Below are 18435 nucleotides of genomic sequence, written 5' to 3'. Positions count from 1 at the left end.
ATCAGAGCTCACCTTATTGTGTACATATTGTTTTTATTATTATCAGAAATATTTACTTAAATTAGACTGTGAGTAAATATGTTTTGGTAGTGCTTCATTGTCAACCTTTGGTAAATGCTTAATATTATGTTGTTCCCATAAATGAGTGGCATTTTAATACAATTATCTTCTTGATCCATATGTTTCTCTAGGGATTGTGTCAATGTCATTAACTCAAAATAATATCTAACATAATGGATTTAATTGGAATTTCTAACTGAAGGGGAAATTAGAAAATCACAAAGAATCCAAGAAAATACTAAATTATAGTCAAAAAGAATGACCATGCATTCCAATATAAGTAGAGATCACTTGTCCTGGAAATCATCGAGCCAACCTATATCCATGGCATAGTTTAATAACCCTTCATTCATTCTTCTTTCATTAACCATTTGAAAGAAGTTTTTCCACACAAAACAAAGACAATTGTGTGCACCACAGGAAATCTTAATTTCTCAGGTGTAGACCATAACTTTGTGCATATCTCTTACTGAAAGAAGTTTTAAAATCTTATAAATTTTATTTTAAAGGCTGATTTATTTTTTGCAAAGAAAGACAACTTTTTCTCCTATTCATTGCAATGAGAGGACCAAAAACTAATATCATAAAATTAATAGAATCTCAACAGAAATACATGTCCATTGCTAATTTCCATTGGACGTACCAATATTCAGTTTTTCCATGATCCAAATTGAAGATTATAGAACTGAAGCTGACAGTAACAGTGAAGAATCATCCTTCCGCACCCTCAGGTCCCCTGATGATCACATCCTCTCTGAGTCTGAGGATGACGTGCAGGCTGCTTTCAGGAGTAGTGAATCCAAGGAAAGCATCCAGGCCCAGAAGGAATATCTGGCTGAGTATTAAAGATCTGTACTGACCAATTTACCAATGCATTAATGGATAGCTTCAATATCCTAGACCAGCGCGGCATGGTACCCACCTGTTTCAAACAGGTGTCAATCATACACAAGAAGAGCTTAGTACCCTGCCTTAGTGAATAGCAACCAGGAGCACTGACATCAACAGTGATGAAGTGATTTGAAAAGCTACTGTTGAAGCATGTTGGCTCCTGTCTGAGCAGCCACATGGATACGTTGCAGTTCGCCTATCATAACAACAGGTCTATGGTGGATGCCATCTCACTGGCTCTACATAAAGCCCTGGAACACCTGGACAGTAAAGATGCATTCATCAGAGTTCTCTTTATCGAATATGGTTTGGCATTTAACACCATCATTCTTTCAGAATCAGCAAACTCTAAGACCTTGAACTCAACAACCCATTGTGAAATTGCATCATGGATTTCCTCACTTTCAGACCACAATCCGTAAGGATTGGTAAGAGCATTTCCTTCACAATCTCCATCAGTACTGGAGCACCACAGGGCTGCATTCTTAGCCCCCTGTTCTACTTACTTTACGCCTATGATTGTGCAGCTCAGTTCGACAATAAAACTATCTACAAATTTGCCAACAATACCATGGTAGTGGGTTGTATAAAGGAAGGGGACGAGTCAGCATGCAGGAGGGAGATTGAAAACTTGGCTGAATGGTGAACCGACAACATTGCATTCAATGTCACCAAAACTAAGGAGCTGTTTGTTGACTTCAGAAAGGGAAAGCCAGAGATATACAATCCTGTGATCATTGGGGGATCAGAGGTGGGGAGGGTGAGAAAATTCTTGGGAGTCACTATCTCAGAGGATCTTTCCTGGACCCAACACACTATTGCCATCATGAAGCAAGCATCTCAGTGCCTTTACCTCCTCAGGAGTTTGTAGATGTTTGGTATGACACCAGAAACCCTGGCAAATTTCAACAGATGTGTGATGACTGATTGCATCACAGTCTGGTATAACACCCCTGAGCGTAAACTGCTCCAAAATGTAGTGGACCCTTCCTACTTTCAAGAACATCTACAGGGAAGACTGCCATCAAAGAACAGCAGCAATCATAAAGGATCCAAACCACCAGCACACACTCTGTTCTCACTGCTACCATCAGGAAGGAGCTCACGTGACTCACACCACCAGGTTCAGGAACAGCTGCCACCCCTCCGCCATTAGATTCCACAACAACAAACTCAATCAGGGACTCATTTAAGGGCTCTTACTCGTGCACTTCATTGATTTTTTAAAAATTCTATCTGACTTGCCCAGTTTGTTTACATTTAATATCTGTTTACAGTCCTTCGTTTACATGTATACGCGGTGTACAGTTTTTTTTGCATAGTGGTGTCATGTATGCACTCTACAATGAATCTGGAATACAAATTTAAAGGCTGATAATAGGATAGCTTCGGGTGATGTCAACATCAGCTCTGTTGTAACTTCAGAAAAAATACAACTATTCTTTTGAATTCATGTCAAGAATATTAGATCCAGCTGCATCAGTATTTTCATAAAAGGGCTATCAGCAATTTTCCTGCCTAATACTGGTGTAACATTCACACCAGCATGGAATTTTTAATTAGCGAAATGAAGACATTCGATCAATAAATTGGATATGCCGAGCCAACACATTTGTTTCTGCCAATGTGAAATGATTATTTATATTGGAAACAGTGCTATGTTCTAATATACTGGCTGCCAAAGGAAGAAAAGATGCCCATTCAATCCCTCAGCACAATCTTGTCTTTCAATTGAATCAGAGCTGATACCAAAACCTTCAATCTTATCTTCATGTACACAGCTTTGCTCTATTTCTCCTCAAACATAGCAGGCATCTCTCAGACCCAGTATTTGCAGTTCCAACTCACAGTCGTTTGAGGAGATGAGATCTATATTTCCACCAGCCTCTGTGTGAAACAAAAGTACTCCCGACTTTCACATTTTAAAGCCCTGTTTCTAATTTTCAGATGATACCATCATTGTGAATATACTGATTTTCCACCTAAAGTAATAGTTTCTCTGCACCATCCCTAAAATCAATTTTTTTTCCTTAATTTAAACTTAATAATTACATCATCTCTCAAACTTTGGAACTCAAGATAATGTAAACTAGGCATATATAATAATCCTTATAACTTTATCCTCTAAATCCAAGTAGGGGTTCCCAGAGCTGTGTCTTACGTTATAAACACAGAACCTCCTCAGGATGAAAGTCAACATTGTACTTCTCTTTCATATTATTTCATATACATGTAATATGAAAGTTTGCAGAAACTTCCCTATCTGAACAACCAATCGATCCTTTATGCTACTGTACAAACTCATCAAGAACAAATTTTCCTTCTGTGAATTTAAAGGGCAAGAACTTTGTGTTTTCTCCAGCTGGTCCTCTTTTTTTGGTCCTCTCATTGCAATGAATAGGAGAAAAAGTTGTCTTTCTTTGCAAAAAATAAATCAGCCTTTAAAATAAAATTTATAAGATTTTAAAAGTTCTTTCGGTATGAGAAATATCATTGCAAGGATATGCACAAAGTTATGGTCTACACCTGAGAAATTAAGATTTCCTGTGCTGCACACAATTGTCTTTGTTTTGTGTGGAAAAACTTCTTTCAAATGGTTAATGAAAGAAGAATGAATGAAGGGTTATTAAACTATGCCATGGATAAAGGTTGGCTCAATGATTTCCAGGACAAGTGATCTCTACTTATATTGGAATGCATGGTCATTCTTTTTGACCATAATTTGGTATTTTCTTGGATTGCTTTGTGATTTTCTAATTTCCCCTTCAGTTAGAAATTCCAATTAAATCCATTATGTTTGATATTATTTTGAGTTAATGACATTGACATAATCCCTAGAGAAACATATTGGATCAAGAAGATAATTGTGGCCTTACCAGGAGCATAGTATAATTTCAGTCAAACTCTATATTCCTTCTCTGTAACCTTTCCACTCATCTTCATAATACACTGTCTATGTGATTATCATACCAAATATATGTATCAGAAATGCACTTATCTAAATTATTTGTATATGCTCTCTTATTTTAGCACAAGTCCCACCAAAACCTTTTTCCATATTCACCAATGACAATGCGTGTTACCTTCAAATGCATGTTTTAATAATGCAACCAAAATTATGTAACTTATGAACATCCAGATAGACCACAGCCATATATGTTCCTATGCCCATATGAGTTGAGTCACTTTCCAGCACCTGTAGATTATCGTTCATTATCAGGAGCGAGGTTGCAAAGTGGTTCAAGAATTACCCAAAGTTACACCACATAATAACTGAGTGTCTGATGTTCAGTGTGTGCATTGGATTTATTTTTGTGGTTTTCATAGTTAATCTATGTTTAGTAATCAACATACATATATATACACCACAATGAACACATACTGGTGCTTCTAAAACAGAACATGGGACAAAATATATTGCACTGCTAAACTAGAGGTGAGGAATTATATTTTCTTCATATGATGTAAGGGTTTCAAGATACAGCATTCTGAATCGTTATTTGGTTCTTCTTAAAAATTAAAAAAAATATATTTTGCAGATGAGTGAGACCATTTTAGACTTATTTGGACTTTGAATTAGTGTTATCCTTGTTTTTAATATAAGTTTCTTAATTGTTCCTTCCTGTAAATATATATTCAGAAATGTCCAAGAAAATGGTAAATTCAATGGCTAATTGAAGAAATAGCAATGGTTAATTCAATCAAAAAGTCATTCTATTGTAGCATTTTATGTATTGCAACCTGAAGAATTTTGTTTTAATTTCTTTCATTCTTCTTTTAATCAGAGCTATTGTGTAACTTGATTTATCATGTCTATCATGGGAACCCAGCCTTGCTATGATGCTATAGAAAAAAACAGTAATAGACTGATTTTCCTATTAGCAGTGAACATAAGGATACAAGAAAAAGGAACAGGCGTAGGCCATCCACCTCACCGAGCCTGCTCCTCCATTTAATGAGATTATGGCTCATCTGGTAATAGGCTTCTCTCGACCTATTTTTCTTTTCCCCATATCCCTTAATTCCTTTACTACGTAGAAATCTATCCAACATTGTTTAAATATATTTACTGAGGTCGCCTCCACTGCTTCAATGGGCAGTGAATTCCACAGATTCACCACTCTCTGGGAAAAGCAGTTTTAACTCATCTCTGTCCTAAATTGTATACCCTGAATCTTGAGGCAATGTCTCCTAGATCTGGTCTCCTCTACCAATGGCAACAATTTACCCACCTCAATCTTATCTATGCCTCTCCTAAATTCTAAATTTCTTCTAAATTCCAGCAAGTACAATTCCAGATGACTCTAGGTTACCATATATAACCATATATAACCACCTACAGCACAGAACAGGCCAGTTCGGCCCCACTAGTCTATGCCGTAACAAATCCCCACCCTCCTAGTCCCACTGACCAGCACCCGGTCCATACGCCTCCGGTCCTCTCCTCTCCATGTAACTATCCAGTCTTTCTTTAAATGTCACCAATGATCCTGCCTCAACCACGTCTGCCGGAAGCTTATTCCACATCCCTACCACCCTTTGCGTAAAGAAATTGCCCCTCATGTTCCCCTTATCATTTTACCCCTTCAATCTTAAACCATGCCCTCTAGTTTGAATTTCCCCACTCTTAATTGAAAAAGCCTATCCACATTTACTCTGTCTGTTCCTTTTAAAATCTTAAACTCCTCTATCAAGTCTCCCCCTCAATCTTCTACGCTCCAGAGGAAAAAAGCCCCAGTCTGCACAACCTTTCCCTGTAACTCAAACCTTGAAATCCTGTCAACATTCTCGTGAACCTTCTCTGCACTCTCTCTATTTTGTTTATATCTTTCCTATAATTTGGTGACAAAAACTGTACACAGTACTCCAAATTTGGCCTCACCAATGCCTTGTACAATTTCATCATAACCTCCCTACTCTTGAATTCAATACTCCGATTTATGAAGGCCAACATTCCAAATGCCTTCTTCAGCACACCATCTACCTGAGTATCAACCTTGAGGGCACTATTTACCATAACTCCTAAATCCCTTTGTTGCTCCGCACATCTCAATAGCCTACCATTTAACGCATATGACCTATTTAGATTTGCCTTTCCAAAATGTAACACCTCACACTTATCTGTATTAAATTCCATTAGGCATTTCTCAGCCCACACCTCCAGCCTTCCTAAATCACCTTTTAATCTATGGTAATCTTCTTCACTGTCCACAACACCACCAATCTTTGTATCATCCACAAACGTACTTATCCAATTCTCCACCCCTACTTCCAGATCGTTAATATATATAACAAACAATAGTGGACCGAGGACCGAGCCCTGAGGAACTCCACTAGTCACTGGCCTCCAATTGGACAAACAATTTTCTACCACTACTCTCTGACACCTCCCATCCAACCATTGCTGAATCCATTTCACTACCTCCTTATTTACACCTAATGCCTCCACCTTTTTTCCTAACCTCCTGTGGGGAACTTTGTCAAAAGCTTTACTAAAGTCTAAATAGACAACATCCACAACTTTTCCTTCATCAACCTGTTTTGTAACCCCCTCGAAAAACTCAATCAGGATTGTCAAGCATGATCTACCCCTGACAAAACCATGCTGATTACTCCCTATCAATCCCTGTACCTCCAAATATTTGTAAATACGATCCCTCATAACACTTTCCGTCAACTTGCCCACCACAGACGTCAGACTCACGGGCCTATAATTCCCAGGTTTACATTTGGACCCTTTCTTAAACAGCGGAACCACATGTGCCACCCTCCAATCCTTTGGCACTACCCCCGTGGCCAGTGACATCCTAAATATCTCTGTTAATGGCCCCACTATCTGTCCACAAGCCTCCCTGAGTGTCCTTGGGAATATTTTCACCTTCCATCCCGTCCATAACATCTCTCCTCATAGGCCCTAGAATCACCACTGATTGCTAACCACAAAAACACCTCCTCACTACAATCCTCTGCTTTCCATTAGTTAACAAATCCTCTGTCCATGCTAATGCATCACCCCAACTCCATGCATCTGCATCTTCTGTTTGTCTTTTATGTGGCACCTTCTGAAAATCCAGGTAAACAATGTCCTCCTGCTCCCCTCTATCTACTGTATTTATTATATCCTCAAAGAACTCCGTAAAATTTGTCAAACAGGACCTTCCTTTGCTGAATCCATGTTGCATCTCCCTGATGGATCCATTTCACTCCAGATACCTTGCTATTTCTTTTTTAATGAAAGCTTCAAGCATTTTCCCAACTACAGATGTTAAATTAACTTGCCTAGAGTTCCCTGCTTTTGCCAACATCCTTTTTTGAATAGTGCAATCTTCCAATCCATCGGGATCTGCCCTGAGTCCAAAGAATTTTGGTAAATTATCACCAAAGCTTCAAATACAACCTGCCATTCCTTTCAGTACCCTGGGATGCATTCCATCCTGACCAGGGAATTTATCTCTCTTTCGACCCTCTGATTTTCTGAGTATGATCTTTTTAGTGATAGCTAATACATCTAGGTTCTCACCTTCCATCACATCCATAACATCTGTCCTTGGCATTTTTGTAATGTCCTCCACTGTAAATACTAACACAAAATAGTCATTCAGTGTCTCAGCCAGAAAGACTTCCGGCTGGCTGTGGCATGGGTTAGCAGCAGTAGTTAGGTGCTCCTGTTTTTTAAAAAACTATTTATTTCATTCATTCATTTCTAATGTTTCAAACAAAGTGCTTTATACTTTTCCCCCTGATAACTTATCATTGCTAATTATTTTAAAATAACAATGAGGAGAAATAAACCTTGAAAAAAATGGCAAAAAGGAGGCAGAGACAGTTACTCTGACAATTGATTCAATTTCTGAACTTTCAAACAAGCAGACACGGGAGATAACTGGAATAGTACAAGAAAGTCAACGTGAAGTCAAATCTACATTTGAAGATGTTTTGGGAGTCATCAGCTATTGATGTTCGTTTGGGGTCTGTGGAGCAAAAGCAGAAGACAGAATATTCAAATTTTGGGCTTGGCTGAAAATACTGAAACGGGCCAACTGACCAAATTCTTTTCTGGGATGTTTTTGGAAGTTTTTGGAAAGGAGTTATTCTAAGCCTGAGCTGGACATAGCTCATCGCTCTTTGATTCCCAAGCCAATTCCGGGACGCTGCCTACGTTCAGTTATTTTGTGGTTTCATCACTACCAAATAAAAGATCTCATAATTCATGAAGCCCTTTGGAAAGGAATGCTTCAATATCGTGAACAACAGATCATATTTGTAGATGATTTTTATCCTGAAATGATGAATCTGCGTTTAGAATATAAAAAAGTCATGGCTGAACTGTTAAAAGAAAGGTTTCAAGCCTGCTTTGTTATACGCAGCACACTTCCAAATCACACCCTTTGATGGGCACAAGAAGTTTATGAATTCAGTAGGAAGAAGCACAAAGATTCTTGGAAGATTTGTCTTCACATCAAGTCTTGCATGAACTGTTATTTGGTGTCTGAAGCTTTTTGTTCATTTTCTTGATTGGGTGAAATTTGGCTGCTTGCTCCCATTTGTTAATTGGAAGGGGTAATGTATTCATTTGGTTTATACTTATGTAAGTTTGTTTCATTTTCTATTAATTTTACTACACTTTAATTATTTTTCCTTGGATGAAATTACTAAGTTGAATACATTAACATTTTCTTAATAATGATGATTTGTATTTGCTACCAGAGTTAGTCACAATAATAGCCCATGAAATGTTGTATGTGCTTATGGGTTCATGTTATTGGATGACTATGGGAAATAGGGTAATGGCCATTATGCCTATAGTCCAAGTTATGTATGGGAGACTATAAAGTTACACATGTATGAGTTTTGGCTATTTGTTCTACTAAGCCTGCAAATCTAAATGGGGAGTAGGCAGAGATTTATTGCTCTTTTCATATTAGTGCTTCTCCAAAGATTTTCAGCTTGTTGTGGTGGAGAAGCTTGTATGATTCTGTGATCCTGAGAGTGATGCTGTCTGGAGCTATACTCCTGGTAGGGCCACCCATGGTGGTAATGTTGAGGGTGAGGTCACTGACAAAGAAAAACCACCAGGACCTCAATGGGAACAGGTGGACATAGATACTTCAAACTCAATGGCTATGAAGGCAGATGGAGGCTGCAACAAATTCATCAGCTCCAAATATCATGGTTTTCATGCCAATGGAAATATTTGATTGATTTGTGAAGTATTGTATGCTTCTTGGAGTGAAACATTAAGTACACATTACACAAATAGACGCACAGGCATCTTCGCTCTGTGGAGCAATGGAACCAAGGTCATCATCCTCGATCTCGAGGGATAGCCATGACTGACTGAGTATTAATGGCACACTCTTTTGTTATTTGGGATTCTAATTGCTTAGAAACATTGGAAACATTAATGTGCTAAGCACACATTTTATTCTATATTCTATTCTAACGGTGAATGAATACAATTTTCATGCACATGCATTGAGGACCTGAGTGTGACTCTTTAATGTAAATTATTTGTCTTTCACTTTGGGTGTAGCTTTAAATACATTAATATTATTTGGAAATATTAATAATAACTTTTTTGAAAAAAAGAGCCATAATTAGAATTTACAGCAGACGAATATTGGGTTAAAATGTTTTTTTTTGGGCTCGTTGCTGTTCCAAACAGCAACTTTCCAATTCTAGTTGTTTAGGAAGGAGGATGGGTATTTTGATTTAAGGTGTTGTGTTTACAACGTTGTTCTGTGTAAGTTGTGTTATTGCACTTCTGGTAATCTGGAGTTTGGTGATAATTCATGCCTGGTTTTCTTCATAACATTAATTTAAAAACATGAATAATCTTATCAAAGTTCTTACTTGGAACATGAAACATTTAAACAACTCCATTAAGCAAAGGAAAGTCTTTGCATACATTAAACAATTGAGATCTGAGATTGTATTCTTACAAGAAACCCATATTTGTAGCTGTGATATTTCTTGTCGTATGTTAAAATAGATTTCAGATTTATTGTTAGAGTACATACATGACATCACATACAGCCCTGAGATTCCTTTTTTCCTGCAGGTACAGCAGAATTACCACTAACTGGTAGAGCATAAATTAACTTTACACAGCATGAATATGTATGCACTCAAAAGAACTGTAAAGAGATAACAAATGCAAACAAACTGACTGTGCAATGCAGGGAGAGCAAAGAAAATCAATAAAGTGCACTAAGTGAGAGTCCCTGATTGACTTTGTTGTTGAGGAGTCTGATGGTAAAGGGGTAGCAGCAGTTACAGAATCTGGTGGTGTGAGTCTTGTGGTGCCTATACCTCTTTCCTGATGGTAACAGCAAGAACAGAGTTTGTGCTGGGTGGTAATGGTCTTTGATGATTGCTGCTGCTCTCTGATGGCAGCATCCCCTGTATATATACTCAATAGTGAGGAGGGTTTTGCCTGTAATGTCCTGGGTTGGGCTGACATGTTGAAGTTTTATAAGACATTGATGAAGCAACATTTGGAATATTTTGTGTGCAGTTTTGGTCACCCAATTATAGGAAGGATTTAAACAGATTAGAGAGAGAGTGCAGAGGAGATTTACAAGAATGTTGCCTGGGTTTCAGGGTTTGAGTTACAGGGAAAGGTTAAGGATGCTGGGACTTTATTTCCTGGAGCATAGAAAATTCAGGGGTGATCTGTTAGATGCATTTAAAATTATGAGGGGATCAGATAGAATCAATGTGGACAGGCTTTTTCTATTGAGAGTAGGGGAGATTCAAACAAGAGGACATGGATTGAGATTGAAGGGGGAAAAGTTTAGGGGAAACATGAGGAGGAATTTCTTCACTCAGAGGGTAGCGGGGGTGTGGAATGAGCAATCAGCCAAAGTCATAGGTGCAGGTTCGATTTTAATATTTAAGGAAAAGTTGGAGGTGAGGAGGGTTATGAGCCTAGTGCGGGCCAATGGGACTAGGTGGGAGAAAGTATTTGGCATGGACTAGAATGGCTGAACTTGACTGTTTCTGTGCTGTTACTTGGTTATATGGACTATTACCATAATCTCTAGATTCAATGTTATTATAGAATTTTGGCACTGTGTTGTTCCACTTCAGACTGAGGTACTTTGTTTCATCAACATTAACTTTCAACCTTGTTTTGGGTCAGGGGCTTGAAAGATTGAGATTTACTATGTCCATTCTTGATTTTTATGACTGCTTTGGGAATTTGTATGCATGATTATTCTCGCATTGCTTTATCATTTTTTTTCTCTAGCACATTCCATAATTGTACTGTACAAACTTATTATTACTGAAAATCAATAAAAATATTTTAAAAAGAAAGAAATATCCTCAGCCATTTCCTCATTATCCAAAATCAATTCTCCGTTCTCATCTTACAAGGGTCCAACCTTCACTTTAGCCATTATTTTGTGCTTTGTATAATTATAAAAACGTTTACTGTCTGTTTGTAGAGTTTGTGGTCATCTCTTCTCATAGTCTACCTTCCCTTTCTTTACTACTTGCCACGTGATCCTTCATTGCTTCTTATAGGTTTCCCACTCTTCAGGTTTCCCACTGGTCTTGGTGACTTTGAATGCACAAGCTTTTAGCTTAATGCCTTCCTTGAATTCCTCAGTTATCAAAAGCTGGCTGCCCCCACCTTTACTATCCTTGCTTTTAACTGGAATATATATTTGTTGAGCACCATGAAAAATCTCTTTGAATGACCTCCACTGTTTCTCAACCATCCCTCCATATATCCTGCATTCCCAGACTACCCTGACCAATTCCTCCAATACCCCCTTGTAGTTTCCCTTGTTTAGGTATAACATACTTGTTTTAGATCGAACTATTGTACCCTCCATTGGTATGATAAACTCACTCTTTCCAAGAGGATCCCTCATGACAAGACCACTAATTTTTCATTGCACAGGACCAGATCCAAGAGAGCATGTCCCCTTGTAAGTTCAGTAACATGCTGTTCAAGAAATCCAACCCTATGCATTCTAAGAAGTCTTCCTCAAGGTTGCCTTGTCCAACCCGATTCCCCAATCTATATGCTGTTAAAGACCCCCACAATAAACTGCTGTTCCATCCTTACATGTCTGCAATATTTCTTGGTTGATTGCCTGTGCCACTGCAATGTGATTATTGGGTAGCCTACAGACAAATCCCACCTGTGATATTTTCCCTTTACTCTTCCAAATCTCTACCCAAATGTACTCACCATTTTATTCCATAGATCTGACATCATCTCTTACTAATGGCCTGATCTCATCCTTAACTAAGAAGTCTACCCCACCTCCCTTATCTTCCTGTTTGTCCTTCCTTGTTACCTGAGATCCTTGGATATTTAAATTCCGATCCTCTCCACTCTGCAACCACGTTTTTGTAACGGCCATTAAATCATACCCATTGTACTGATTTTTTGATATGTTCATTGGCCCTTTGTCTTGGGTAAACTTATAGCTCTCATTTTGTTCGTTTTAGATTGATCACAGTGTTTGAGCTACTGAAAGAAAATAGACACACACACCGAGAACAGTTCAGTTTATACAAATGTTTATTACAAATTCAAAAGCTGATTTCACACTACAATATGCAAGCCCTTCCCAACTATACTTATCAATGCCTGGACTGGTCCAAACCGCCGAAGTGAGGCAACGACTGCACACTTGTAGTAGATTGCCGGGGCGCCGGTAGCAGCTTCTCCACCTCCCCCGACTGGGACGTTGGCTGGACTCTAGAAGTTACTCTTCTTGCTGAGAGATGTTGCCACCTCTCGGAGAGTCTCAAACTTCAGCAGCATGACCATGGCTTATATTACCCAAAAACTGCTTATCCAAGCACCTATTCCCAGCACAGCAAGAAAGACAAGCGAGCAAGCTAGCATGCTAGGCTTCTATCGAATAACATAATTTTCAGCTTATCACTTTGAATACAATGGTTTATTTTGCATCAAGGCTAGGCCTCTGACAGTCTGTGAACAAAACAAGCAGGAAGATTAAATGTTCTTGGTACCCAGATGTCTTTTCGTCAGATAACTGCATCTCTGGCCCCTCGGTGGAATTTAGCTTATATCTGCTGATTCTAAAAAACAAGCAGGTTCTCAGCCTTGCAAAAGCAAAGGCTGCAAAAGTAAAAAAACATGGTTAGAATCTTCCATTACACCCTTGTTTTGAATATTACGGGCATTCAGATAAAGTGCCCTTATACTAATTTTGCTTTTAAAATCTGGTAATCTTTGCCTCTTTTCTACTTTTATCTTCTCAACTCTTACTTTTCTCTTTTTAAACTTTTGCTTTTTCTTTTTCCACCCTATTCTCTTTTACATCCACACCTTTCCAATTTGTTAAAAACCCCCTACTATTTAGATAAAAGCCATGTCCAAGTTATGTAATCTGCCAGGATCCAGGTTCGATCATAGTTTAGATGGAGCCTGTTCCTTTTGAACGGTTCCTTCCTTCCCCAATACCAATGTTCCAAGAATTGGAATCCACTTCTCCCATACCAATTCGTGAACCATGTATTTATCTCTATAATCTCTGGATCCTGTGCCAATTTGCATGTGGCCCAAGTAGTAATCCAGAGATCAGCATATTTTTGGTTCTGCTTTGTAATTTGGTCCCTAGTTTCTTAAGTTCCCTTAGAAGAACCTCTTTCCTGCTTCTACCTATGCCGTTGGAACCCACATGGATCAACTGGATGGGTCCCCTCCCAGTGCAAATTCCTCTGCAGGTCAAATAAGACTTCCTGAACCTGAGTACCAACACAGCCTTTAGGATGCCCTATCCCTGGGACAGGCCACTTGTGGTAAAAAGTCTGTAAGATACACAACATCTCCCCACTGGATACACATCTCCTCACTTGTCAGGAAGGCGCAACAGTGAGTGAGGTGGGCAAAGCTATCGGATTCCATCATGTCAACCTTGTACACAAGCTCTATAGATAATGTCCTGGCTGGCTGTATCACAGTGTGGTACAGTGACAGTAGAGGTCAATCTATGGGACCATAAGAGTGGCAGAGAGGATCACTGGACTCTCTCTCTCCACCAGCCCCACCCCCCATCGATGTATTCTACTGGAATTGCTGCTTGAAGAGGGCGCACAAAGTAATTGAGGACTTCTTCTGCCCTGCACGCAGTATCTTTCACCTGCTCTCTTTGGGAAAGAGATACAGGAGGATCAGAACCAGCACCAGGAGGCTGAGGAACAGCTTCTAACCATCTGCAGTGAGAACGCTGAATGACCAAGACTCATATTTATGAAACAATATACATTTATTTATTTATTAGTATATATGAATATTTACCCTGTATAAATATTGTTTGTTTGTGTGTTATAACTGGTTGTTTTTCTATGTGTTTTGCACTGACTGGAGAACACTGTTTTGTCAAGTTGTACTTGTGCAATCAAATGACGATAAACTTGATTGACTTGGCTTGAAGAATGAGAAAGTTTATAATGGATAAAATGTTTGAAACCATTCTGACTTTCGATTTAAAAGGGAGGCAAGTTCTCCTTTTCACATTTCCATGCACATTTGTAACCACGTTTATTCTAACCAACTGTGCTTAGTTCTGTTAGCATGGCCCTGGAAGTGTTACTACTAGGCCCTGACAGAAATGATCAGTGGCAGAGACTCTAAAGCCTGAAAACAGGCCTTGTTAGAGCATTTTCCAACTTTAAAAATAACTTTATTTAGTATTTTTTCAATAAAAATAAACAGACTTTTACAGAATAAGTAATATAATAATAATAAAACAGTAAAACAAAACCCACCCCTCCCCCTCCCACAACAGATCCTTAAAGGGAAGCATTAAAAATAAACAAAAACATTCAGTAATTTATAATATTAATAAATTCATATTCTTCATATAAGGTGTCCACATCTTAATAAAAAATCATAATTATTATGTAAATTACATTATTTTCTCCATATAGATACACAACTTCAACTCATTATGCCGTCAAACTACATTTAACCCATTTTTTTGCTACAGCTAGGGCTATCCTAACAAATCTTTTTTGTGCACCATCCAAATCAAGTCCAAATTCTTTGTTTTTTTTTATGTTACTTAGGAGGAAGATCTCTGGGTTTTTTGGTATATTGCTTTTTTGTGATTTTATTTAATATCTGGTTTAGATCTTCCCAAAATTTTTTCACTTTCTCACATGTCCACATTGCATGAATTGTTGTTCCCGTTTCCTTTTTACAGCGAAAACATCTGTCAGATACTCTTGGGTTCCATTTATTTAACTTTTGAGGTGTAATATATAGCCTGTGTATCCAGTTATATTGTATCATACGTATTATGTAAGTCTGGAAATTAGAAGATAACTTGAGAATACAACAATGGTATATAGAAATGAATAAATGTATTCCATTAGAAAAAATATCATTTAAGAAATAATATTACAATATTTGAACAAATATGGGAGCCATACATGAAACATAATAGAGAAAACCTACCGGGGACATCTACCACCTAAAATGACAGAAGGAGTAGAGAATGAAAAGAACTGACTCAGTGGAATTTCTTGTTTGTTTTTATTGAGTGACAACATTGTTTGAGGGGTTTAATGTATCCTATTTTCTGAACTTTAAATGAATGGGAGGGGAGGTAGGGAGGGAGGGAGGGGAGGAGGGAGGGGGGAGAAAACGACACTGTATATGTTCAAGAGGGAAAATGTATGTATCTTGATCAATGTGGTTTATAGTGTGAAAAATAAAAAATTTAAAAAAAAACCCACTACATTTAACTCCGCTTCATCTTTCCAAGACAGCAATACATTTACGAGCAACTCTCAATGTTAGATGAATAAACGCCGTCTGAAACTTAACCAACCCCAAGTCCACTCACGGAGTCAAGTAACCCAACAAAAAAATTTTTGGTTCTAAATGAAAATGAATTTTAAACAAACTTTGAAGAAAAATCCTAATTTTAAACTAGAAAAGGATGAACTTTATCACAAAAGCAAACAGAATGTAGAAATGTTCCAACACATAATCCACACCTAAAACACAGATCTGAATGACTAAATCCATATTTTTTAAATTTTTCAGGGGTTCATTATAACTGATGCAAAAAATTATAATTAACCATACTCTATCTTGCATTAATTAATTTAGTCAACCCATCATAACACATATTTTCCCAATCCATCTGACTAATCTCAAAACTTAAATCATGCTCCCATTTAATCCTAGATGTATCTAAAATTTTTAACCATTGTATCTTGTAATAATGCATACATTTCTGATATAAATATGAAACCATAAATTCAAATTTAGTTAACTTAGAAATGTTCATTTCTCTTCCAAAATTATCTTTCACTAATGCGCTAATTTGATTTATTCAATGAAAAAGGAATCAATTTATTTTGATATATTGGGGTTTGAACTGATAAACTACCTTTTGATTCTATTAATAAATTATTTTTAGTCTAAATTTCTAATAAATGTTTCAAAATTGGTACATTATATTTCTGTAGTAAGACAGTATTCCATTTAAATACAAAATGATGGGGACAAGGTTCCAATATCGCAGCCAATTCCACCCTAGCCCAACTTTGAGGGTTCAAAATATCTAACATATGATTAATAAATCTAAATTGAATTGATTCATAATAATTAAAAATTAAGTAATTGCAAACCTCCCAAAGTATACTGCCAGGTCAATTTATGCATCGCTACTCTTGCTAATTTTACTTTCCATAAAAATTCTGGAAATAGTTTATTTAAATCTTGAAAAAAGGATTTCAGAAGAGAACAAGGAATCAATTGAAACAAATATTGAATTCGCAGAAAAATATTCATCTTTATACAATTTACTCGACCTATTAAAGTTAAAGGTAAATCTTTACATTTAATCAAATCTGCTTTAATCTTTCTCATGAATGTTACATAATTTAAATTATCCAATGATTGAAAATCATTGTACTTAATTTTATCAGTCCATCGAAATTTACTAATTTGTCTGGATTGATCATAATTTTCCTTCAAAAATTAGTAGTATTTCACTTTTATCCCAATTCACTTTATATCCAGATAAATTACCACATAATTCTAAACAATTTTGCAAATAAATTAAAGATTGATCCAGACTAGTTAAATATATCAAAACATCATCAGCAAATAAATTAATCTTATATTTATCCTGTCCAATCCTTATACCTATAATATTCTCTTTAGCCTGAGCTAATGGTTTAATGACCAATGCAAATAGGGCTGGCAACAAAGGACAACCTTGACGAGTTGAATGCGTTAATTTAAAAAAGGAAGAAGTTTGACCATTTGTCGTCACCCTTGCTCAGGATTATTATATAATGCCTTCACCAACCAATAAATAAGGGTTCAAATTTATATTTCTCCAAAACTTTAAATAAAAAATTCCATTCGACCCTATCAAAACTTTTTCAGCATTTAATGATACAACCATTGGTAGGTTGGCTTGCTGACATGAAGCATTGATCAATGAAACCACTCTAAGAATATTATCAGAAGCATACATATCTTTAATAAAACCAGCCTGGTCAGAATGTACTAATTGTGGTAAATACTTTGCTAATCAATTTGCTAATAATTTTGCTATTATTTTATAATCCACATTTAATAAAGAAATTGGTCAATAAGAAGAAACCTTCAAAGGGCCTCTGTCTTTTTTTGGTATAACTGTTATTATTGCACTCAAACACGAGTGTGGTAAAGCTTGTTCCTGAGTTACCTGATTAAGAACATCCATGAATACAGAGGACAGATCATCATAAAGAAACTTTAAAAAATTCAACAGTGAATCCAACATCTCCTGGTGACTTCCCATTAGGCATTTGTTGAATAACATCCTTTATTTCTAAATCCGTAAAAGGAGAATCCAACTTTCTCCTTCAATATTGGTAAATTTAACTCTGACAAAAACACTTCAATAGAACCATCATCCCTCAGAAGCATATAATTTCTGATAAAATGACAAAAATTGGTCATTAATTTCCTGAAGTTTAAAAGTAACTAAATTTTCCTTCCTCAGAGCATTAATAATCCTTGAAGCTTGTTCGGTTTTCAATTGCCATGCCAAGACTTTGTGTGCTCTGTCCCCTAACTCGTAATAATGTTGCTTAGATCTTTGAATCAAATGTTCAAATTGGTCAGTTTGCAATATATTATATTTTAGCTTCAATTTTGTCAAAAAAGCCTTATTATCTTCTGTAGAATTCCTCTGAAATTCCTTTTCCAACTCTGCTATTTGTTTTTCCAACAACTGAGACTCTACCAGAAATTTCTTTTTCTTTGATGCATAACTAATGATTTGACCATGTAGAAATGCTTTTAAAGGATCCCATACAATAAAATTACTCCTGACTGTATTCTTATTCAAATCTAAATAAATAGCAATTTGATCCTTAATAGATTTTACAAATTCCAGTTTTTTCAATAGCATTATATTAAACCTCCAGCGAAAAAAGTGATTGATTAACTTCCAGCCCCCACAAGAAATAAACAGCAAA

At 36.9% G+C, this 18435-nt stretch overlaps 1 long non-coding RNA gene across 1 annotated transcript in view; it reads left to right on the top strand.

Annotated features, from left to right (window-relative positions):
- LOC138753621 (uncharacterized) overlaps positions 1-18435 on the top strand; it is a 40065-nt gene that overhangs the window by 10802 nt on the left and 10828 nt on the right. The gene's annotated exons all lie outside the window — the stretch shown is intronic.

This window comes from Narcine bancroftii, chromosome 1, assembly GCF_036971445.1.
Source record: "Narcine bancroftii isolate sNarBan1 chromosome 1, sNarBan1.hap1, whole genome shotgun sequence".
Taxonomy (NCBI): domain Eukaryota; kingdom Metazoa; phylum Chordata; class Chondrichthyes; order Torpediniformes; family Narcinidae; genus Narcine; species Narcine bancroftii.
The sequence above is the reverse complement of the archived record's forward strand: the minus strand, read 5'-3'. Positions and strand labels throughout refer to the sequence as shown.